This window comes from Ictidomys tridecemlineatus, chromosome 11, assembly GCF_052094955.1.
Source record: "Ictidomys tridecemlineatus isolate mIctTri1 chromosome 11, mIctTri1.hap1, whole genome shotgun sequence".
NCBI lineage: Eukaryota > Metazoa > Chordata > Mammalia > Rodentia > Sciuridae > Ictidomys > Ictidomys tridecemlineatus.
The window spans coordinates 113,663,757-113,689,792 of NC_135487.1; the positions used below are offsets into that span (position 1 = coordinate 113,663,757).

At 42.1% G+C, this 26,036-nt stretch overlaps 1 non-coding gene across 1 annotated transcript; it reads left to right on the top strand.

The window, feature by feature from the left end:
* Positions 1-7,395: 7,395 nt before the first annotated feature.
* On the top strand, positions 7,396-7,468 carry Trnae-cuc (transfer RNA glutamic acid (anticodon CUC)). Its single transcript has one exon. It is a non-coding gene; the product is annotated as a tRNA-Glu (tRNA).
* Positions 7,469-26,036: the final 18,568 nt, after the last annotated feature.

Consider the following 26,036-nt stretch of genomic DNA (forward strand, 5'->3'; position numbering starts at 1 on the left):
TGGGAGGACCCTCCAGGTGGCCTGTTGTGGAGAAAGAGGATTTCTACATAGGATACTGTTTTGAAGGACTTTGTCAACACATGGCCAGAAGCGAGCCTGGTACAGTGTACCTCATGGTTGGTGCTGATGTTTGCCAGCTGTAAATCTCACATGTGAGTTGGAGTAGCCCCTTGACATTAGTCTGTGGGTGGATATTTGCCTAGGATTCTATATATCCAATGGGTACCTCATTGACCCTCATTATTATTTCATTGCAGTGTGAGCATGATTTGAAAATGATTTTAAAAATGCTATGCCATTCCTTGCCCATCGCCTTCAATTTGGGAATCATAACTTTGTGTTTTGTAGACCTGGGGGCACTGTCCTGTTTCCCTTGGTTTTTATTAAGTATTCTGGAGAGTTGGATTTTGGTCACTGCCATATAAGGGAAGAATACTAGGAATTGTATGTTAGCTGACTTTGAACTGATAGAGAAAAAGAGTATGAATATATGGGGACTATCTTTGTGGGAAAAAGAAGGTAGTCAGTGATAATATACAGCTGTTATAAACTATTAGTAAAAAGTAGCGTGTTTAAATGTTTTATTGGGGCTGGGGTTGTGGCTGAGTGGTAGAGCACTTGCCTGGCACATGTAAGGCACTGGGTTCGATCCTCAGGACCACATAAAAATAAGTAAATAAAATAAAGGAATAATAAAAAAAAAGAATTCTTTTCCTTACTCCAAAATATTTACATGTGCAAACCTATGTAATGCATTGACCCAAATCTCAGAGAGCTTCATAAGGATTTTGATCTAAAGGAATGGGTAGAACCAGGGTGGATTTAGGAAAATCCAGACTCTGTTTTCCAAGATAGAAATTTGTATTTTTATGAACATAGAAAGATGAAAGTTGGAATTGCAATGCCTATGTTTGTATAACCAGAGGAACCACCCTCAAATCTGGTATTTTAGTCAATATTTAGATTCAATATGTCTCAGAGCATTTGAAAGCCTTATAGTGCCTATTAGGATCAACTGGGACAATATAACAGAATTAGCCCATTGGGACTTACATGCAAGACAAACTTATGAATGTCTCAACCCTATCATACCACCTGACTTTTATTATGTTATAAATTCAATCCCTGGGTACATTTTGACCACTTTGGTCTTAACTAGATGTCATTAGACTATGCTCACTATCAGTGGTTATGGAACAATACAACAAACCACAATGAGAAGTGACTTTTGGACATATGTGGAGTTCAGCCTTTGGCCAGTGAAATGGGTGATTCCTCTGCATTGATTCAAAGCACCCAGCTCAGACACTCCCCCATCCCCCAGCATGGACACTGTGAATCAAGTGGTTGGATGGTGAGGATGGCCTTAGGCCTTAGCCTAAGCAACTCCATCTTAAAAAACTCCAGTATGAAACCTTCAGTCTCACCAGGCACACCCACAGATCCCTCCAGTATGGCCTCAGAAGAATTACTTCCTCTCACCCTGATAAACAGAGTGAAGCCTCTGGCAGGCTGTCCTCTCCTGATAAGAGGGAAAGGTGAGAAGATAAGGGTGGAGACCACCAGACCAGATGTTTCTGTCCCCAGGATAAGTGATGTCATGGAGAAATCCAGTGGTCGCTGATAAGAATTGCTGGGAGGGGGGTCAGAAGGCCTCAAAATTTAGTATAAAAAATAGAGCTAATGAACAGGGATTCAGCCAATCGAAACAAGGATGCACTTGAGCTGGAGAGCCTGATGAGGACCTGGACTTCCATTACTTGTCATCATTCTCCTGATTCTCTGTGTGATCCTCATCACTCTCAAACTCTACAGCCTTGTCTGGACCTTGGTGAGAGCCTTAACTTCTCCCTATGACCCTCTCCTCAACTGGTCATCCACTCCATGCCAGGAAAATCCTGTCTTGGCTCTGGACCTCATCACTGTGGTTTGAGTGAGTATGCATATGCTAGACATAAAGCCTAAGGCTTGAGACTTTTGAACTTAGCATGTAGAAGGAATGTCTGTCACTAGCCTGTCATGATTAAGTGTGTTTTGCAGTTCTTAGAATTAATCCACAATTGTTTCTGTGAATTAATTAATCTAGAATTGTTTGCTGTGAATTGTGAATTGATTATGTCTATTGAGTGCCTAGCAATAAGGATTGCTGTTTTCTTGATTAAGAACCTATAGAGTGAAATTATATTGAGTAATTTGAATAAATAAAGCATTGAAAGGGGCAGAAGCGTGTGAACATTCTTTTTTTTTTTTAAAGGATACCTGTGCAGTTTTTATTATGCAGGCTTTTTTTTTTTTTTTAGAGAGAGTGAGAGAGGAGAGAGAATTTTTAATGTTTTATTGTTTAGTTCTCGGCGGACACAACATCTTTGTTGGTATGTGGTGCTGAGGATCGAACCCGGGCCGCACGCATATCAGGCGAGCGCGCTACCGCTTGAGCCACATCCCCAGCCCTTGAGTTCTTCTTTTATCTGGATATTAATATGTGGTTGGAAGAGAATCAGCCAAAGATCTCCAATTCTGTAGACTTTATTTATAGTTCTGTTTCTTTTACTGGGCAAAAGCTTGTTACTTTAAAGCCATGACACTTATTTATTTTTAATTTTATTGTTTGAAACTTATGGGTATTTTCAAGGAAGTTGGAGCCTGTGACAATATATTGAAGAATCAGCTTTCTATGAGCCCAATTTGGCTTTTTCCACTGACTTTCACAGTTATTTTAGAAATCCTTTATTTTGAATTGAACCACACAGAGTAAATAGCACCTTACATTTTGCTTTTCAAATGGTCTACAGCTTCTGCCAAATAGTTCATTGTCCATGAGTATTAAAATGCATAAAAGAATAAAGAAAATGAAGGCTAAAAAAAGGAAAATGACTTTAAAATAGCCATGCATTCCTATCCTTTTTTTCTTTTTCATTTTTACTTTTATTTATTTGTTTGTTTGTCTATTTATTTATTTATTTATTTTCAGTACAGGGGAGTGAGTCCAGGACCTCATGTATCCTAGGTAGGTGCTACTCTACTGAGCAACATCCCCAGTTCTTTTTTATTTGGAGACAAAATCTTGCTGAGTTTTCCATGCTGGTCTCAAACCTGCAATCTTCCTGTCTCACCCTCCCTATTAGGTGGATAACAGGCATTTGTCAGCATGCCTGCAATCTCTCCTGTTAATATTATGCAATGAACATCTGTCACTTCCTCAGCATCTTTAGGCAGCTACAACAGTAAAGGTAGTTTTGATTGATGGCTCAAGGAAAACTGCCCCTGTATTCAGTGTGGCTGCGGATGCCTAGTACTAAGGAAGTTGGTGGGTATGGCAGGCTCTCACTGCCTCTGCCCAGCTTCAGCCTCAGCTTAACCTAGGGTGGGATTTCAGGATGGAAGTTTGGAGATTGAGATGCTCTGAAAGTTAGTGACAACCAAGGCCTCTACTCCTTATCACCTCCTGTCCCCTCTTACCCTCAGCTCCAGGCTCCCAGAACCTCCTCCAGACCTCACACACCCATCAGACCCTTTCCCCATCCTTCAGATACCCTCCCCAAATCTCCACCTTTCTCCATATCCTGTTCCTCCTCCAGACCCTGTCCCCATCCTCCAGACTCTACCACTTCTTTAGACCCCATCTCTTGTGCTGATCCACCCACTCTTCCATATTCGCCTTTTATTATGATTTTGTCAAATTTCCAGTCCCTGTCCCTCTCAAGTTCTACACCTACTCCAGAGAAATTCCTTGTTTCAGTATCAAGCCCTTTTCCAGACCCCACCCTCCAGACCCCACCCAGATGGAGCCTATTTCTGTATAACCTACACCCCTCCTCTGGACATGTCCCTTCCTACAGACTCCAACTCTCCTATGCCTTGCCCTCTTCCAGACTCTGCCTCTACTTCAGACCCCACACTTTTCCAGGCCCTGGCCATTCTAGAGACCTCTCCTCCAGATGCACCCCCTCCTCCACACTCTGCCAGATCCTAGTCACCTCCAGAACCCAACCCCTTCCCAGGCCCACCTCTCCTCCAGAACCACAGTCTTCCTGACTCAGCCTTCCCACCAGGTCCCACCCTGTCCCAGGCACCACCCCTGCTGGCCCAGGTGGAGCAGCTGCAGGCTGTGTGGCCTCAATGTGCTAATTGGCAGTTTTTGCAGTGGTACACAAAATAATCCCTATTTTTGAACATCTATCCTGCATTGGTTGAAGTATCTCAGGCTTTCCATATGCCTTAAACCAAATTTAAGAAAATCCTCTCTTTCTCTTTTTAAATATTTATTTATTTATTTATTTTTGTACCAGTGATCAAACCCAGGGGTGCTTATCCATTGAGCCCCTGACTCAGCGATTTCTACTTATTTATTTATTTTTAAAAATTTGAGACAAGGTCTTGCAAGTTTGATGAGGCTGGCTTTGAACTTCTGATTCTCCTTCCTCAGGCTTCAAGCCACTTGGTTGATCACAGACATTAAAATAAAATCAGCTGAGGTTGTGACTCAGTGGTGGAGTGCTTGCCTAGCCTGAGTGAGGTACTGGGTTCAATTCTCAGCACTGCAATAAGCAAATAAATAAAATAAAAGTTCATCAACAGCATATATATATATATATATATATATAAAACAAAAAACAATATCAGAATTTGTCAAAGGTTAGGTAAAACTCAGCTCTGATCCCTGATGATCCTGTGGTCTTTTTCAGTGGGAGATCTCTTATAATCAGTCCAGGTTTTCTATGCTAATTGGTCAGTTTATAGTTTCCTTATTCTAGAGTTATTTTGCAATGTCTGTATTTACTCAGAAATCCCCCATGTCCAACAGGATTCTAGTTCAACATTTCTTTTCTTCTCTTTCTAGTTTTCAACAGAATCCTGTAAACTTCTGCTGTTTTTCATCAACAATATTTTTAAAAGATATTTTTAATTTACTTTATTTTTTATTTAAAGAGTTTTTTTTAATTCTTATGGTACTACTGGCTTATTTTAATTAAACTGTGCTTATTACGACATATTTGAGGGCTGGGCATGCAGCTCATGGCAAAGCACTTGCCTAACATGTGGGAGGTCCTGGGTTGAATCTCAACACCACACACCCACACAGAAGATGGCTTTGAAAGGACTCAAGCCTCAGAGGTATCCATAGACATAGTTAAAAATAACATGTACTTATAAATATGCTCATAATCCACAATATATCTTCCATATTTGGATGAAATTATTCTAAGCAAGATTTTCAAATCAGTTTTAGAAGATGGAATCAGGATGATGGGTTTTTAAAATTTTTTTTTCAATTTTTATTTACTTGTTCTAATCAGTGATTCATGACAGCAGATTGCTCTTCAATTCATTGTATACAAATGGAGCATATTATTTCTCTTCTATGGTTGTATACAAGGTATAGTCATGCCTTTCATGCAATCATACATGTAACTAGGTTAATGAAATCCATCTCATTCCACCAACTTTCCTACTTAGGATGGGATATTTTTCATGTCAACTAGTATAATACTTAAAACCACTATAGATTAAATTTCCTCAAGACTCAAACTATTACAATATGCAAGAGATAAGTCATTAGTTGCATTTTGTAATTTAAATACATTTTCTAAATAATCTTAAAATTATATATTTTTCTAATTTTCAAATTTAGAAAGCATATCCTTATATCTTATTAAAATCTACATTCATCAGGAAGTTAATTATTTATTGCTTACAAGTAAGAGGACAGGCTTTCTGATAAGCATCAAACTTCATTGATATCAGGAATTGTTGGAGAACTCTATTATGCTTCACTTCTGTTCAATATATCATTTTTAAAATGTACCAATGTGCTTTGGTGCCAGAAGTTTGAGTTTATTCTTTGAGATTGTGTGTTTATTAGCAGTTAGGGTTATTTCTAATGAAAGTTCCATGATAACATTTTATCCTAATGTCGGTGCCTTTATGTGCTTAGAAGGTAGCTTTTAGAGCAGAGTCGAGTGTACATATATAGTATTTGGTGGATTCATTAGAAAAGCACATTCACTTTTTTAAATAGTTGTAGTTGGACATAATAACTTTATCTTATTTATTCATTTTTATTTAGTGCTGAGGATTGAACCCAGTGCCTCACAGATGCTAGGTGAGTGTTATACCACCACCCCAACCCCAACATATAATTTTTATAATATTTTAAAACTTATCTTTTTTGAATTAGTGAAAGCAGTGTTTAGACATGTTAATATTGTGAGCTGAACAAAGTACAGGTATAGTTTAATAAGTTTTTTGGAAATTGACATAATGGCCTCTGCCCTATTCTACTTCTTCCATGGTTGTCTGTGATCAGATATATCAGTTTGAGAATTTTTTGACTGGACCCTAGGCCTTACACATGCTAGGCAAGCACTGAACTACATATATCCCCCTCTCCTATAAAGTGTATTTTGAGACAAAGTATTGCTAAATTACCCAGGTAGGTCTCTAATTTGTAATCCTCATTCCTTAGCCTCCCAAGTATCTGGGATGACGGGCTAGTGTCAAATTTCCTGATGTGTCTTGGAAGATCTATGTCAGTATCATGTTTTTAGTGTATTAATAATTTTTTAAGCTATACTATGTTCATTTTTCTTTATTTCCCAAAAGTCAATAAAGCTTTTTTGGTTGTTTTGGTGGTATGCTTAATGTAAACATACTTTACAATGATACACTGCAGTTCCTTATAGTCTAGCTATACAATTCTATGTGAGGAAAGTATTTTTTTTTTCTGATAATGTCAACTGTATTTCAGGTCCAACATGTTTTCCTAAAAGCAATGGTTATTAATGTTTTAATGATCACATAGAAGAGAAATGAAAATATATGTCTACACAAAAATTTGGATGTGAATGTTCCCAGCAGAATTTTGCATATTAGTCAAAAAGTGGGAATCACCCAACTGTCCATCAACTGATATACCAATACATGAGCATGTGGTATATCAGTACAATGGAATATTATTTGTCAATAATGAAGAACTGATTATTGCTACCATGTGGATGAAACTTGAAAACATTGTTCTCAGTGAAAGAAGTCAGATACCAAAGGTCAATGGTTTAATTTATAAATGAATTTCACAGCTGGAGTTCCTTAGTTGGGATGGCAATGACAGGCCAACCCAGAGAGAGAAAGGAGATGAGTGGTTGTCAATGTCTAGAGGGAATGTGGCTGCCTGGAGGATGGAAGTGCTCTTTGGGGGTGGGTGATGAAAATGTCCTAAACTGATGAAGGTGATAAATGTACAACTTTGAATATTCTGGAAGCCATTGGATTTTATGTTTTAAGTAGGTGACTTGAAGAGTATATAAATTATATCTCAATAAAGCTGTTCCTAAAAAGCAAGATGCATATGGACACATACAACACATCATTGATATAAAAAATACTGAAAATGTATCTGGGGATATGGCTCAGTTGGCAGAGTGTTTGCCTCTCATGCACAAGGCCCTGGGTTCAATTCCCAGCACCATCAAAAAAAAAAAAAACCCAAAACAAAAAAAAAAAATGGAAAATGCAAATAACACTATTGTTCAGGCACACACACTAATGTAGTACAGGCACAGAGACAAGCATATGGATAATAAGATCACAAACTGGGAAGGCCCTGGCAAACTCAGGAGGGGATGGTTAGTCCCTGAGGGAGACAGTGGGTGGAGAAATATTTAACTCTTAAGCTTGATGGTGGAACATAGATGTTCTTGCTATTATGCCTACACTTTGTTTATTAGCTTTTAATTCTTTGTAAAAAAAATTCATGGCCATTTCCCAATGTTTTAGAAGTTGGGCATGTGTCTTTGATATAGTGAGGTGGGAGACTGGCCTTAGGGGCCCCTGGACTGGGTGAGCATGGTGCTGGACAGAGAACAGCCATCCCGTGCAGGTTCCCTGAATCGAAACCAGCAATCTCTGGGACTGTCTTCAGAAAATCCTTCCTCCTGGCTGGTGGTCTACAGCAGTAGCTTACCTGTACAGCCAGAGAGCCCTGGTTTGAATCTCCACTGTGAGCATGCTCCTCAGCAGCATGGCCTTCAGCAAATTGCTTCGCTACTCTGAGCTTTGCTTTCTTATTAGTTAAATTGGAATAATACTGCCTACCTCCCCAAACTGAGACTGACTGAATGGAAAAGGTAAGATCTCCTCAGGTGCCTGCTGTTGATGTGATTCCTGCAGAAGCTAGGCTGTCCCTGCTCATCTCAGGGAGGCAGTCTGTGCTTGGTCCTACACTCCTTGGCATGCTGAACCAGAGGCCATGAGTGAATACTGGCTGAGTGGAACTGACTTATAGAGCCCCTTCTTCCCTCCTCCCTTCCTAACTGCTTTGAAAAGCAAAGGGAACAAAAGGCCCCCAAAGACAGCTCCCTTCACTACTCCTAAAAACAAAGCCATATATAAATAAGCTAGCTCTGTCCTTCTCCAAGGAACTTTTTTTTTTGTATTCCCAGCTGTTCATTAGCTGCTGGAGGCTCATAGGGCAGAGCCAGCCCCCAGGAGCCCAGAGTCCCAGGGCCCCAGAGATAGGACAATGGGGTGGCTATCTGTATGGAAGCTTCCCTCATGTGGGGGAAGCTCCTTCTACTTTTCTTGGAGACTAGAAGGTTGGATGCCTTGGCTTAGGCCCTCAGCAATAAGATCCAGGAACATCTAGGGGAGAGCTGGACCTCAGAAACTGGGCCTGACAACCAGGCAGGTCAATGAGATTGGGGTTGTGTTGTAGCTGAGCAGGGGAGATAGAAATCCCACTGCATGTAGGGGCAGCTGCAGAACCACTGCCCTGGATGCCATTCTGCACATTGAACAGAACACATAAAGTACATACTCTGAGCTCTGGGCTCTGAAGCCTCCTCCTCCAATGTCAGTCCTGGCACAAGGCTCTCAGTGGTAGGCCATTCCTCTGCTGTCTCGGGGACCTGGCTGGTTTGTTTGTAAGGGCAGAGGTCTCTGTACCTGGTTCAGGCCCCTGCACCATCCAACATTTTGTGGCTAGTGAGAAAGGAGCAGGGAGGAAGAGCCCTCTGGGGCCTGTGGGCTCTGTCCTGGTCATGGGGAGACCCCAGGCACAGAGCCTCATGTGGCATGGATGCAGGCAGGACCTAAGGCCTCCTAAAGGAAGCCTTCAAGCAACGTGCATGGCCTCACTGTACTATTGTGGTGACCCAGCTGGAAGTGATAGAGCACTGTGGCCTCCCTCCATGGTCCTCTGGGATCCCTTCTGGCCACATCCATCCAGTGATTGACCTTACTAACCTATGGTCTTTCCAGTCGAGGATAGGGCAGGACAGAAAGGGATGGTTGGCTTTGGGAATGAAGGGAAAGTGACAATCAATTCTCTCCACCCTGAGCTCTTTTTCTGATGTCCAGGGGGCCACTCTCCTACCCACACAAAGGATGGTACTGTAGAAATCAGGGTCCAGGGCTACCACCAAGCCTTCTCTACAAGCTCTTGGGAGCCATAGCTGACTGTCCATGGCTACTGCCCTCCTCTCACTCATTTTCCACCCTGCTGCCAATGCTACCTCTAAAAATTCAATGGGAACATACAAACCAGCCTTCTAGATCAGATTGTACCTATCTGTTCCTCCCACTGCAGCCCACAGTTGGGTTACTCCTTGGACTGCCTTGAGTTTTTAACAGCACACCCTATTCCTGTCCAACAATCGCTGGTGAGAGCTAGTGCAGCACCTCCCCAGGCAGGTGCTCCAGTGGTAGCAGCCTCCACCATTCTCCACTGTCGCACACCAGCCTGCTTCCCTCAATACAGCACCTGCAGGGCATCTGAAGACACTTAAGTTGCCCCCTCTAGTTTCTAGGAAAAGACTTGTAGCACATCTGGGAGGGAGGAAGGGAGGGGAGGGAGGAAAGGGAGGGAAGGAATGGAGGGGAGGGGGAGAGGGAGGGAGGAAAGGGGAGGGAGGGAGGAAGAAAGGAAGGAAGGAAGGAAGGAAGGAAGGGAGGGAGGGAGGGAGGTGGGCAGGGAGGGTGAGAAGGAAGAAAGGAATCCTTCAGCTCTTTTGGGGGATCCAGAGTGGCTCCAGCAAAGGTTACTACCTCCCAAGGACCAAGGATGCACAGGAAGCCCTCTGCACTGTCAGGTAACTACTGCAAGTTTTGTCACATGGGTGGGCTCTTTATGTTACAAGACATGAATACTCAACTGAAACTGGTTTTTATAGCAAAAAACATGGAACTGGCCAAGGCTACTAAAATATCCTGGTCAGGCTGCAGGTAATTTTTGATCATGGGCCTCAGTACAATGACAAGGACTTCAAGTTCTCTATCTTTTTCCCTGCCTTCTGTGTGATTGGGTTTATCCTCAGGAGTCACACTGTGCTTCCCCACACCCCCTAACAGTTCTGGAATCTTCCCCTTGGTCACAAATAGCTGCAGTGATTCTAAACTTCACATCCTCATTCTGGAGGCTTCCAGGGAAAGACAGGAAGTGTGTTTTTCCTGCAGGCTGTTGGCAATCTCTTCTTGGGTTTCCCATGGCTTCTGATTGAGTTCTGGGCCCATCCCTGAGCCAGTCACTTCAGTGTGGGGGCAGGAGGTGAAAAACACTTCTGGGTAGCAAGAACCAAACCATATTCCCTTAAACAGGGAAGCCATAACTTCCTGGAGGAAATGTGGGGTGTTAAATCCAGAAAGTAGGGACAAGATGCAGAGCTACAAGCATGAGCCCATCCTGTGGTTGATTCTCATTTTACTTTCATCCTCTTAGGCCCAGGAAAGTCTCTGAGACAGGAGACACTGTTCTTTCTTACCCAGAAATGGGCTAACATTGACAACTTCCCTTTCCAGATGTCTGTTTATTTGGAGTTCTGAGTGCTAAAAATCCCAAATCTGTCCCTTTCAAAGTTTCACTGATCTACAGAATCTTGCCCAGATGGACAGGTAGGTTCTGGCAGAGTAAAACACGTTTGCCTGTGGAAATAAAATAAAATCCACACTGTACCCACTGGCCAATGGATCACTTGCCCCCTTGCTCATATTTAGCCACGTTTGCTGCTTCTTATTCCTTAAATGAGCCAATTGCTGTGGAGCCTCAGAATCCTCCAAGTGCTCTTTCTATCCAGAATGCTCTGGACACACTCAGGGTTCTGTTTGAATGTCATGACCTCCAATAGGCCTTGGATCAGCCAAGCAGGTAAGACACTTAATATTGCCACGTGCATCAATGGTTCAAGTCTCTCTTTCCCTACTCTAGACTACCAGCACCATGAAGCAGGGATTGTGTTTAGCTGCAACTATGAGCATGGCCTCCAAATCCTGGTTCTATGTCTGGAACACTGTAGGTTCTCAGTACTTGTTGAATAAATGACTGAAAGTTCCTTTTGAATGGCCTTATAAACTTTTTGTGGGTGGGGCCATTTCTGATGCTTTTGTTGGCTTTTATTGGGTGCCTACAAAAATGCTGGGCATAAAAGAGATAAAATAGTCACATTATAAATTGAAGGTATGGAAACTCTCTGCTGAAGGGATTTGCTCTAGGTTGTACCATATTGGCAGGTGCTGAGTGCTTCTTTGAGAAATTGTCTTAAGAAAGCCATTGCTTGTGAGCATCTGAAGGCATGAAACTGCAGAAGGGAACATGGGGCCATCTTTCTATGCAGATTCCTGAACACGATGGCACGACCACCATGCACCAGTAAAAGTCACATGTGAGGATGACATTGTTTACACCTGCAATCATTGAGGCAACTGAGATGAGTGTCCTATAATAAAAAGGATATTTAACCACATCTATTGCAGACTCACAGGTCAAGGCCAAAGCCTCCATGTGCCAATCACCAGGTGGAATCCCCAATCTTTCTGTGGACACAAACTCTCCCTGAGACTTTCTTGCTTTTGTTTATCCTCAGGACAATTGGGTAAGGGTACGGGTGTCCCAGTGCAGCTCATGGAAACTCAAAAATATGCCACCTACCTACAGCCATTAGTTGTCTCTATACTCGATAGAAAATACACCATCTGAGTTATCTGATGTGCATGGTCCTTTTCTGTCCCCACATCTAGGCCCATTCCTCTCTCTGCACTTTCAGGGCACCTTGAACTTTTCTGTACAGAACTCTCCATTATTAGTGATAATATCTTTATTTAGGGAATTATTTGATTAAAATTCATCTTCCTCACTGGACTTCTTAAGGGCCGGGACAGCTCTTTTTATCTATAATGGGTGCTCCAGCCTGGCACCTAACACATAGATGGCCTTGCAAATACTTTCAGCTGAGGATCAGAGGCTGAATTTTTTTCACTGTTAATCATACCTGTCACCTAGTCACTACCTGGCCCTAGAGTACTGTCTGGCATAGACGAGAAGGTCAAGAGATAATAGGAGAGAAAGCAAATAAATTGACACTATTGTTTTCCTTCCCAGAGAGGAAACAAGGGGGTGGGGGGGAAAGCTACAATTAAACAGTATGTCTTACTAAGCCCAATGGTTTCATCCAAGTCCCTTTTTTTAGGCTCAGTAGTCTGGTTCTCAGGCTCACTAACCCAACATGTCAGCAAAGGGAGCAGCTTCAAACATAATCTAAACTAGTTCTTTGGAGAGGCTGCACTGTTGGACATGGTGCAACAAGTCCTGGGTTAGATATTTAAAGTTTAAGTGGGTCACAGCTTCTAATCCTTATCAAATACCCTTGAAAAACACAACAAAGCAAACACCCAAGAATTGTATTATACTTTGAGAGACAACCTGGCTCCGGTCTCTGCCTCCTAGGTTAGGAAGATACTGGAAAGAAAGGGATTTTTTTTTCTCTGTAGTCACACCCTCATTCCTGAGGGACATCTGAATCCTAATGGGGCCTCCTTGCAACTGATGTTTCAAACACCAAGGGCTCAAGGGATTTTTGTGGATCCTTGGGAGAGACAGAGGGGTCACAGACTTGTTATTCTATCATGAATCCAAAATTAAGCCCCCTAAACCATACTGAGAAATCACCAGCATCCAAACATGCCTGGTGTCAGGGCCACCACTACCAACAACCCAAGTGGCTCATCCTTGAACCCTTCCCCTTTTGAAGCCAGAAGAAAAGGCAGAGGGGTTCACGGGTCATCTCTGACTCTGTGAGCTCTGGCTTGTGCCCCAGGATGAGTTCATTTCTTATTCCTACAGACCAGACTCAAATTAAACAAAGAGTCCCTATAAATAGAGTGGGGATACACTGGGCTCAGTGTCACTGAAAGGTCCTTTTCATGGGGACAGATTCGCTGCATAAAGGTTCTTGGGTTACCTGGGTACTACATGAGGCAGGGTTGTACCTTTTCAAGTGTTGTCAGGGAGGGAGAAAATAAAGCAGGTGTGTCAGACAGTGGGATTTGGCCTGATTCTGTTGTCTTCATCTCTCTCTCTCTCTCTCTGTGTCTGTCTGTCTGTTTGTCTGTCTGTCTGTCTGTCTGTCTCTCTCTCTCTCTCTCTCTCTCTCTCTCTCTCTCTCTCTCTCTCTCTGTCTCTATCTCTGTCCCTCTCTCTCTCCCCCCTACCTGCTTATTCACACCTGGAGAAGGAGCCGAGAGGAAGGAGATCATGCTGTCAACACCCTGGCCAACCAGTTTTCGCCTGGGAATGACTCTCATATCAGATTATACTTGACAGAATGTTCCAGCATTTTGGATTACATTGCAAAGTCCCTTTAGGAGTGGCCCAAGTGCTAAGATTTCCTCCTGGTTTCCCTAATGCCACCAAATGCAGAGCGAATATGATTTCCATGGCAGACCATGAGCTGCAGATTACAAGGACCCTCATCATGCATGGTGGTCTTTATGGCAGGGAACAACATGGACCAGAGCCCCAGCCCTAGCATGACTTTGGTTTTAATCACACTGAGATGTGCTTGAGAGGTGGTGACTTCCTGCCACCAGGATAGCCAAGTAAGGGCTGTAAATGTCCAGAATAACTGAATAAATATAAAATCACAGGGAAAGAAATTCATATATAATGACAGCTCCATTGACTCTTCCAAGCAATTTCAGCACACTATTCTAAGAGATTTATAAAAATTCTTTAGGTTTTTCTCTAACCCTAAGATGTTGGACTTACTATTATTTCTTTTCTGCAGGTGATAAAACTGAAGCATGGAGAGATGATGTACTTTCCACAAGGTCATGCAGCTGGTGAGTTAGGGTTAGGAGCTGTGCAGCTGTGGTCCCAAGGGGTGGCTGCTGTCCTATGGTAAAAAATAAATACTTGACCTATCCCTCTGCTGGCAACTCCTTCTTCCTTCCCAGATGCCAGCTCTTCCCACTATCAATTCAGGGGATTCTGGTGCCTTGTCTTGGGGTGAAGCCTCTGGCAGCACCTCCCCACCCATAGGAATCTTCAAGGCAGAGCCATGGAGCTGAGGCCAGGTGATTATATCAGATGTCAGGACTGTTGTGGGGGAGTTAAAGATAGAGACATGCTGGACTTTACTTTCACTGGATTTGAACTGGAACTAGGCAGTTTTGTAAGTGTCCACTACCTTGTCCCTCCCCCCCCCCGCACCCCCCAGAGCGGGGCTGACTTCTGGGCTGAGAATGAAATCAGTATTGAGAATAACCAGAACTGCAAAGTGGGTCCTGGTGGTATTAAGAAGCCTGAATCCAGCTGGGCCTGCCATTGAAACCTGTGCTTCCACTTTGTACTTTTAGGAAATCTTTCCCTACTGTTTAAGTTGGTTAAAGCCAATCTTCTATCACTTATAATGGAAAGAGCTCTACCCGAGAGAGGCTGGCCCACAAAGAAACATGGATTGGTCCAGCTAATAACCCAGTGCCACCCATAAATGAAAGCCCATCTGCACACCCTAAATGCTCTATTCCCAGTGACTCAAATCCCAAAGGCCATTTCCTGGCCGAAGCTTCCTCAGGTTTCACTAGGCAGAATTACCTATCACTATCCTTGGTTGTCGTCATACAAAACTTGTAGCTACTTAGCACTTATTTTAATCTGCCTTGAAATACACTGAGGTATATCTATAAATCATTCATTAACATTTATCGAATGCTTCTGATGTGCTACATCCTCTTTAGGGCATGGGGATTTGGGGAGAATAATGTCAGTCACATATCTGAGTCTTACTAAGTGTTGGGCACTCTGGTTGGGACCTAGCAAGCATCAGTGAAGTCATTGCATCCCCCCAAAACCCCAATAGATAAGACTGGTTGTGCCTGAGGAAATGATGTCAGGGCACTGAGATTTCAAAGCGGCAAAATCACCAAGCCAGCTACCAAAAGAAGATGGAGATTCCTACAGACAGACCAAGCTTTAGAACTTGTCTCACTTCTCAAATCCTGCCAGCTTCACAAATCCCTAGTCAACAAAGAGGATATAAAAGAATCAATAGGTATTAGAGGATTTTACAAACATTAGACTGTTATTCACCTTCTGATGAATACAACATACACTAAAGTTGGGGATGTTTTACCTATTCCTGCACCTCTAGTCCAGCTTCTTTGAGAGGCTGTGGAGAGTTTGATCCTCTGAGGCTGGAGAGATGGAGGCACAAGGACTGTTTGCAATTACTCCTGAGAGTACAGAAGGTTAGAGACTGGCGAGGAAGCTTCTATGGCTTGGATCTGGAATATCTCCTTAGTGCCCATATGTTAAAGGCTTAGTCTATGGCTTGATGCTATTGGGTGGTGGTGGTAAAGCCTGTGAGAGGTGGGACCCAGCTAAATTTAGGGGAGTCTGTAATCCCAGCTACTTGGGAGGCAGAGGTAGGAGGATCACAAGTTCAAGGCTAGCCTTGGCAACTTAGCAAGACCTGATTCAAAATAAAAGTCAAAAAGCACTGGTGTATATCTAGGTGGTAGAACACCCTTGGGTTTAATCGAGAGAGAGAAAGAGAGAGAGAGAGAGAGAGAAAGAGAGACATGGTGCCAAGTAGAGGTCATAGGTCACTGAGGGTGTCTCCCCAAAAGGATTTTAGGACCACAGTCTGCCTCTATTACCCTTGGCCTTGAGGTGAATGGGCTTTTCTAACCCAAGCTCCTGTCTTGATGTGCTGCCTCACCATAGGCCCAAAAGCAACAAGGCCAACTAGTCATGGAATCCAAAACTTGAGCCAAAAGAATTCTTTTCTCTCCAGGCACTGTGGTGCGTGCCTGTAATCCCAGTGTCTTGGGAGGCTGAGGCAGGAGGATCACAAGTTCAAAGCCAGTGGCAGCAAAAAGCAAGGCACTAAGCAACTCAGTGAGACCCAGCCTCTAAATAAAACACAAAAAAGGGCTGGGGATGTGGCTCCATGGTTGAGTGACCCAGAGGTCAATCCCTGGCACCCCTCCCCCCCAAAAAAAAAACAGAATAAAAAAAGAAAAGAATTCTTTCTCTTTATGAATGTATTAAGTTAGGTATTTGTTAGAGTCAAGGAAAGCTGACTAATACAGAAATGGATGTTAATTTGTAGGCCCAAAGCTTGTCCTGGCAGAATATGTTTCCTGCAAACAGTCTTGTGTTGTGGAACATCTTAGATATGGTCTCCTGGGATCATCTAGAGGGCATGAATCCCCATCAGACACATGGGAAGGTAAACACCAGAGTCTGCAAAGCAGGAAGGGACTCCTAAAGTGGACAGAGCTGCAGCTGCCTCAGGGGTGGTGGCTCCTTCTGTGCCCAATTATTACTTTCTAAAATTTATTTTTAATAAATTTAATAATTTATTAAAAATAAATTTAATACCTTTATTTTATTTGTATGTGGTGCTGAGGATCAAACCCAGGGCCTCTCACGTTCTAGGCGATCACTTTTCTCTAAGTCACAACCCCCCGCCCGGCATTCCCAATTATTGACCCACATGGTGCCTGAGCAAATCCAAGTAAGTACCTTCCTTTCCACCCTCATGAATTCTACCTCTCTCCACTTCCAGCCCCCATGTGAACATGTTGGGGGAGATGGCATCTATTTTCCACTTCCCAGAAAATCAGCAACACTCTACAGTGGAGCACATGGAGGTGAGAAACTCATGTGGCTCCATTTTAAAAAATAAATAAATAACACCAGCTTTTACGTCAAAGCCTGTCCTAAGGAAGGGGGTGTGATCCTTGTCCTTAGAAAAACCCACAGAGCACTCCTAAGTACATACCCACCCTGCTGAGTTGTTTGTCTGTAAATAACAGGAGAGATCTTTGGCGCCAGGTTTCCCTGACTCAGTTAGACTAGGTGAGGACCCATAGCAACCCCCCTAGCAGCCTCCAATCAGCATAAGACAGGGAAAATACCTGGGATGCCAGATGACCCCCAGGTGGTTTATGGTGGTTGATAACATGTGTGGAAACCATGTAGTTTAGCCTGTACACCCCTTGTGGCCTGAACCAATCAGTTCAAACCAACCCCCCTCTTGTACTAGCCAATCACCCCTACCCAACTTGTTCCCGCCAGTGAATGTGCTAATTAATGTTAAGAGTTGTTGTTTGATTTTCCCACAGTATGGAATTATTTGCTGTGTGATGTTGTGACACATAGAGTATCCCCAAAACCTATAAAATCTCACTGAACAAAGGACCAGGACTCACTCCCTGAGACCATTGTGTCAGGAACAGTTGTGAGTCCAGGCTTAAGCTTGCAATAAAGACTCCTGTGTGATTGCATCCTATTCAGCTCCTGGAGGTCTATCTGGCTTAATAGAGGAAGACAAAAAAGGCTCTCTTCAAAAAAGTCTGAAGTACAGGTTGGTGTGTTAGGTACGACATTTTGAGTTTAGAAAAGAGACTAACTGTGGGACTTAGGAATAAAAGGAGTGTTTAAAACTATGAGTGAGAAGGAATGTTCTGGAGCCAGCCTGAAGTGTGAGGATAAGGACTCCCCCATTGAGACTTTAAAGAGACAGAGGCAAAACTAAAGTTCCACTGCTTAAGTTTTCTACCTGGAGGGCCAGACAGGCACAGTGAGCTGCTCCGGGCCCTGGAGGTAGTAGGAAGGCAGAGCCATGTCTTCCACCACTGGACACTGCTTCCCCCCTCGAGGGAATCATCAGCACTCCTGTTCCTCAAGGAAAGAGCCCCTTCCTATTCTCTTCAATGCCTTCTTGATTTTCTTTTTTTTTTTCCTTCAACTTATCATAAATTGCCCTGGACTAGTGTTGACAAAAGTAGGCATAATCAGAAATGGAGACAGCCAGCCCAGGGTAACTTCAACCTAGAATATGATTCCAAGACCAACAAGTCCCTGAACACCATATCTGGAGACTTCCATTTTCAGCTACCTGAATATGTTATGATGACATCAAAGGTACAACTGGTTAACATGACCACTGAACTCTCAGCAAGCTCCGGGAGCCCTGCTAAGGACTTTCACATATTTCCTTATTCAATCCTAAGTCCAATAAATCCTCCTGTTACTGCCATTTACCAAGGAGGGAACCAAGGCTTAGAGGAGTCAGTTGTGCAAGGTTTCAAAGCCAGCCAACAGGGCCCAGTCCAGGCCTGGAGGATGCACTGCACACCTGACTATGCTGCAGTTCTCAGCACAGGGACCTGGAAATCCATGGTTGTACTCTCCTTGGGGCACCATGTCAGCTTGAAGTTATGTGCTGCTCTTCCCTATTTACAATAAAGTCCCTCTCCTGGTCTTTGTCGGCTTTTAATTAAGAAATTTATTTGACCCACTTCAAGCACACAGGGTTTTCTCTGTTTGGAATTTAGTCTGGAATTTTTTGAGAGCAAAAGTGCTGTGTATGTGTGGATGGGTAGTAAAAGGATATGATCTTTATCTATTAAGGTGTGATAGGACCAGGGGTCTTCTATATCTCTATGGAGATGATTACATGGACCCTAGTTTAAAGCAGGCAGGCAGAGTTAGTATTTAGAGACCATGAGAAGGCTCCCTAGATGTGAGCTTGATCTCATTGTGGGACGGAGTAAAGCCATGTGCCAAAGTTGTTTTTTTTTTTTTTTTTTTTTTTTGTGTGTGTGTGTGTGTAACCTACTCCTCAGTAGGGATGTTTTAAAACTCTGTAGCAAACAGTATCTCAGTGAAAGTGTCAATGTAGTTAATAAGAATGCAAGCAACATGGTGCACACCTGTAATCCCAGCAGCGTGGGAGTCTGAGGCAGGAGGATCATGGGTTCAAAGCCAGCCTCAGCAACAGCCAGGTGCTAAGCAACTCAGGGAGACACTGTCTCTAAAAAAATACAAAATAGGGATGGGGATGTGGCTCAGTGGCCAAGTGCCCTGAGTTCAATCCCTGGTACACCCACAAACACACACACACACACACACACACACACACACAGGTTTGGGTGGTGGATACCTTCCACTTGAATTATTAGCAGTGTTTCCTCCTCAAGGCCCTTCAGCTCTGATCTTTGACTTCCTAGTTCTATAAAAAGCTGAGACAACCTTCCTCAGCATTTATGAAATGCATTAGCTTTTCACAAATATTCCAATTCACCTTTCCCTCTTGATAAATTAATGATTCTATTTTTCACCCAGTGCCTCACACATGCCAGGCAAGTGCACTACCACTGAGCCACAGGCCCAGCCCTTTTTGTCCACTTTTGAAGTTAATGGTGACCATGTGAAATGCCAGCTAGTGAAATAGAAATGAAAGTGACTTTGTCACTGCCAGGCAGAAGCTTTGAGAATTGGTGTGGTCTGTGTCTTAGACCATGTTCTGTTGCTATAACAGAATATTACATGCTAGGTAAATTATAAGAAAAGAAGAATTTTTACATTTCTGGAGACTGGGAAGAGCATGGCATCAGTGTCTGGCCAGAGCCTTTGTGCTGCATTGGAAGAAAGGCAAGTAGATAAAGCAGGCAGAACTCATTCTTTCACCAAGAGTTCACTAATAATGAACTAACTCCTGTAATAAAAGACTTAATCTATTGGCAAGGGTGGTGCCTTTTTGTCTTAATCATCTCCTAAAGATCCCACCTCTCAAAGGTGCCACCTCCATTACAATGGCAATTAAATTTCACCATGAGCATTGGCAGGGATGGTAAAACCACAGCAGTCTAGCAAGTATGAGAAATAACCTTTGTGGTTTGAAGTCACTGAGGCTTGAAAGTTTCTGGTTACCACTGCATAACCTAGCCTATCCTGACTAATAGTGCTGATAAGGGGGCAAGGTGAAGACATAGAAAACCACACTCAAAAAGATGACTCAATATGCCCATGTGACTGGCTACAATAAAAAAGGTAGACAACACCAAGCATTAGCAAGAATATGGAGAAACTAGAATCTTCATATATCATTTGTGGGAATGTGTCCTCCCTCAGGAAAACAGTTCATTAATTTCTTTAAAAGTTAAAAATAAGTTTATTAAGCACCCTAGTGATTTTACTCCTAAATATTTATCTAAAAGTAACAAAAACACATGTTCACATAAATATTTGTAGGTGAACATTCATATCAACATTATTCATGATAACTAAAAAGCTACAGTGATCTAAATGTCCATCATCTTGTCAATAGATAGACAAAATGTGGTATATCCATACAGTGGAATACTATTCAACAATAAGAAGAATTGAATACTGATACATGCTATCACATAGATGAATCTAAAAAACAGTGTACTAAGGGAACAAAACCAGATACAAAAGAATGTATACAATATGATTCCACTCATATGAAATTCCTAGAAAAGACTAATTTATAGAGACAGAAGGATCAACGATTGCCTGGAGCTGAACATGGTTTAGAGGACTGAATACAAATAGATTTGAAGGAGTTTTTTAAGATGATGGAACATTCCAAAACTGGATTTTAATAATGGCTGCCAAATCCTATAAATTTTCTGAAAATCTTTGAATTGTATATATTTAATGAATCAGTTTTATGATATGTAAACTCTGTCCCAATAAAGCTATTAAAAAAGAATACTTAGGCATAATATCTGGCACATAGCAAAGGCTCAGTAAACTTTTTTCAGTGCTAATCATTTCAGGAATGGAACACAGGGACTGAGATCCTGCAAGGAATTAATTAGAAGTGAAGATCTGCATTCCATAAAGAAGGGAAGTTGTGTAATCAGGCATGGGCAGACACCCACCTCCTTCCATCCCCCAATTTTGTATTTCCTCTCTGCTGGTCACCATATGCAAAAGGCCAATGGATATTGACATTCTCCTGCATGGAGTTCCACTAGAAGTCATGGATTAAAATCATGGGTTCCTTAAGGTTCTCTGTGGAAGCCCTAGGATGCCTTGAAAGTGGTCTTTTTGAGATGTCACAGGTAGATTTAGCCTGGTCTGACTGAAGAGTGTTTCACACTGTACATCCCTCCCTCCTCCTCAACAGTTTAATATTTTAATAAAATCCATTGACATGCTCCCTTACATCTTCTTAATACTCTATACCACAGACCTCCTTCTATAAATCCCGCAGAGCCAGGAGGAAATGAGAGATGGCTGAGGGGATTGGGGTAGGATGGGGTAGGGCACGGCAGGGCAGGACAGGGTGACTCCTGTGCCAGGGTGTCAGAAACACTCAGTATAGTCAACATAAATGGTTACATTCTCAGGCTGATCAATGCAATTCCCAATGTCACCTAGGCCCCAGGGTCTTGCAAATGAGACAAAACTGATTCAGAAAAAGCAATAATGTTGGAAGGTCCTTTGTTTCCATGACTGCCAAAGATGGAGTGCAGCCCTGGGCCACTTTGGCTCTCTGGTTAACATTTAGTAGGAAGCAAAGTAGGAAAGAGATGATGTACATAATGGCACCATCTGAAGAGCTACCACCGAGAGGCAGAGCTAGATGCCCAGCAGAGAAGTGCAGTATTGATGTTTATTTCTGAGCCCGCTGTCCTAGCTACAGTGTCCTCTCTGTGCATCCTTCTTTCTGATCACTTATCGGAGAGGAGACAAAGTTTAAATGGTTTTGTAAGAGAATAAAAACGAAGGATAAAAAAAAAAACACTGAACAAGTGACTAAAAAATGGAGACAAAATATAATGGACAGTAGAAACAGAAAGTGAAAGATAAAAGCAGATATAAGTAAATTAGAAAGCAGAAAATAATAAGATTGATAAGAAATCAAAGAGCTAGCTCTTTTAAAAGACCATTGAAGGCAGGGGGTGGAGGTGCACACCTGTAAGTCCAGTGACTTAGGAGGCTGAGGCAAGATCAAAGCCAATCTCAACAATTTAGTGGGGACCTAATCAATTTAGTGAAGACTTAAGCAATTTAGCAAGGCCCTGTGTCAAAATAAAAAATAAAAGTGCTGGCAATGTGGTGCTGTGTTTAAGTATCCTTGAGCTTAATCCCTGGTACCAAAACAAAACAAAACAAAACAAAAAAATAAAAGAGGCAAGCCTCTAGCACATTTACATATGAAAAAAGAAAATACAAATAAATAATGCTAGAATTAAGAAACATAGAGATAGAAAAAGATTAAAGTCAAAAGAACCTAGTGGCTTCAGAAGCTGAGGCAGGAGGATTGTGAGTTGAAAGCCAGCCTCAGCAAATTATCAAGGCCCTAAGTAACTTAGCAAGACCTTGTCTCTAAATAAAATATAAAAAAGGGGTGGGGATGTGGCTCAGTGGTTAAGTGCCCCTGGGTTCAATCTCCAGTACCGAAAAATAAAATAAAATAAAATAAAGCATATTTGGTTAAATTTATGAAAATAAATAAGGCAAAGCAACCTGCTCAAGAAGAGACAGAAAAATCTGATGAGACTAAAAGCCATGGAAGAAACTGATAAAGAACTCCAACAAGAAAAAAAAATTAAAAGGAGAGTGGATCCCAGGAAAATAGAAAGATCAGTAGAGTAGAGGGAGAGAGAAGAGGCACAAGAAAATGGAAGAACTGTGGAATAAAATTGAAAATATATGCAAATATACCACAGTGAATTCCACCTTTGTAAACAGCTATACAGCACCAATTTAAAAAGAAGCAATAAGTAAAGAGACGGAAGGCCAGCAGAGTAGAGGTAGGATAACAGGTGAGGGAGGAGGGGAAGGAAAGAGGAAGTACTAGGGAATGAAGTGGGGAAATTATATTCCATGTATACATGATTATATATTTGTTATATAAAACTATAATGCACCAATTTAAAAAAAAATTTAAAAAACCAGTTTGACACTCTCCCCTAAAGTTGAATATAACCCTTAACCTAACAATTTCACTCCTAGATTGCACATGGATAAGATTGGATAGATATAAGAATGTTCATAAAAGCACAGTTCATAATATCAAGAACCTATGAGTAACCCAGACAACCAGGAAAGACAGTGTTGGTGAATAAATTCTGATATACTCATATAATAAAATATTATAGAAAGCCTAAACCAAATGCCTGCCACAAGCATAACCAGGGTGGATCTTACCAATATAAGCCCTACAATTACACTTTTTGTTTTTATAAAGTTAAAACAACATGTATGCATACACATACTTTTTGAAATATGTATAACACAAAATTAAAGACTTTTCAATTTTTATTTATTTATTTATTTATTTGTGGTGCTGGGATTGAACCCAGGGCTTTGTGCATGCAAGGCAAGCACTTTACCAACTGAGCTATAGCCCTAGTCCCCACAAAAAAGACTTGATAAGATCCTATAGAAAAGAATGCCAGGGAATCTTAATCACATAACTAGGGATGAGGGATCATTTTGGCTTGGGAGAAGGAGAGAAATCAGATGAATGTGGATCTATAAGTGATATATGTTTTAATTTCTTGTCAAAGTCCTAGTGTTTTTTTTGTTTGTTTGTTTGTTTTTGGCAGAGGGGGGAGGGAGAGTTTCAGGAGTTTTAACTTCGTTGAAAATAACAAAGAAGGTCATGCATGGATCAATGCATGTTTTGTGGACCACTAAATGCCAGAGGCCCAATTATAAAAGCATCCGTTTTAAAAAGAAGTTAGACTAAGATGAGGGAAATAAGGTTATTGGGTATAAGAAACACAGGAGGTTTGAGTCTGAACCACAGATAAATGATTCAATTCAAAGGATCAGATGGAAGGTTCAGAGCTTGTGCTAAAAAGCCCCGTTATGAAACTTATCTACATGACAGCCTCTCAGGAGTACAAAACACCCACCTGAAGAGTGTATATATTTTTTTTTTTTGTAAATATTCTCTTCCATTTCTGGATGGCACCCAAACCCAGCTCAGCAATACCAGCGAGTGACTTGGAGATCCCTAGCAACGGAGGGCATGGATTCCTTGCTTTTCATAACAACTGAACTCTCCTGTCTGCTCCAAAGACTCCTCTCATGTTTTCTTCTTCCTACAAGGCATTAAATGTGAAATAAGGTCTTGCTTGGCAGTTTGCCACCAAGTATCCTTTTGCAACTTCTGTATCCCATGCTTATAGCACGGGGAGCTCTGTAATGCAAATTGGAGTGCTGCGAACACAGGCTACTTCCAGGCAATGAGTTTGTTGTCATTGTTTTAAATAACTAACATGTTACTGCAATTCCATTATTACAAGTACAGAAGCTTGCTCTGTTTTTTGGATTCTTTAGGACCTGGAGCAAACAACCACCTGTTAACTCTGATCCTTGGGATGTGCTCTGCTGTTCTGGCACACAGCAGGCACTTCAGAATGCTTGTTGAATAAACAGGCATGATTTCCCAAATGCTAATTTTTGGATTTCAGAAGAAAGACTGGTTAACAACATACTTCCTATGGACAGTGTTTTCTATAGCAAAAAGATCAATCTAAAAAGTATGAATATATATATGGCATATGTCAAAAGAAGTTGAAATCTGGGAATATCTTTGGGAATTACAGACACTGATAGGCATTGCACTTGAGGACATCCACATGGCAAGGACATACCTTCAAAGAGTATATAGAATCTGGAAAGGCAGCATATGTGACTGTGCACATGAACACACACACACACACACACACACACACACACACAATGATTGAGCAATTAGGAGACCAACAAAGCCCTCCGACATAGATGGCCCCCTTGTTAAAATGACAAATTATCCAGATGACTTGGTCACAAACCTTGAATTCCTTTGCCAAAAGACAGAAGCAGGGTCTAATGTTGGTCATATTAGAAACCAAAGGGTAAAGGGGAAATGAAAGACATAATTAAGTTCTTTGGAATGAAGTTAGTCATCAAAGTGAAAGAAATACAGAACTTTCCAATAAGGTCAGCCATCGAAAGCAGATATTCAAAAGAGCATACCTCTGGAATGAAGAAGAAAAAGTACCTTTTCCTGTACTTTAAGGGCATTTTATCCAAAAGGAGAAAATTCCCACATACTTTTCAGGAAGTCATAGGATATTCATGCATAGACACAAGTTTATATTTTCCCAATTGAGGTCATTCATATTAAAAAAAAAAAAAATCTGAACCTTCCCTCTGCTGGTGACTACTCATTCTTCGAGTGACTCCAATTTCCAAACTACTTCATTTTTGTTGTTATTTTGTTTTCCATCTAAGTGCCTGTGTTCATTTTCCCCTAAGTTAATATGCTTTCTGGTAAGCTGGTCTCCAAGTGTAAAGTCATTTCTCATGTGCATGTTTTGCAGGCACCACTGACAGCCAGCTCTTGAGTGGAGTTATGCTGTCTACTTGACCCGACTTGCCTCCACTGGAACACAATGGTACAAGAAGCCACCTCATGGCTGCCTGAGGTGTGGTGGGGCAGAGTCCTCAGAAGGTGCTTGTTTTTCCTTGGCTACCTAACATTTCTCCCCACCACTCCAAATTGGTTGCCAACCTGGGCTTCACCCCTTCCTGCTGCTCTAATTCCCTTTGGAGAGTGGGGTGTTGTGTGAAAAAATAAGTATCACACTTACCAACACATGCTCTGGGAGACTAGGATCAGTGTTCAATGATACAACATCAGGATCCCTGCAGGCTGGTGTCTTCCGGTTTTGCAGGCACCACTGACAGCCAGCTCTTGAGTGGAGTCATGCTGTCTACTTGACCCGACTTGCCTCCACTGGAACACAATGGTACAAGAAGCCACCTCATGGCTGCCTGAGGTGTGGTGGGGCAGAGACCACAGAAGGTGCTTGTTTTTCCTTGGCTACCTAACATTTCTCCCCACCACTCCAAATTGGTTGCCAACCTGGGCTTCACCCCTTCCTGCTGCTCTAATTCCCTTTGGAGAGTGGGGTGTTGTGTGAAAAAATAAGTATCACACTTA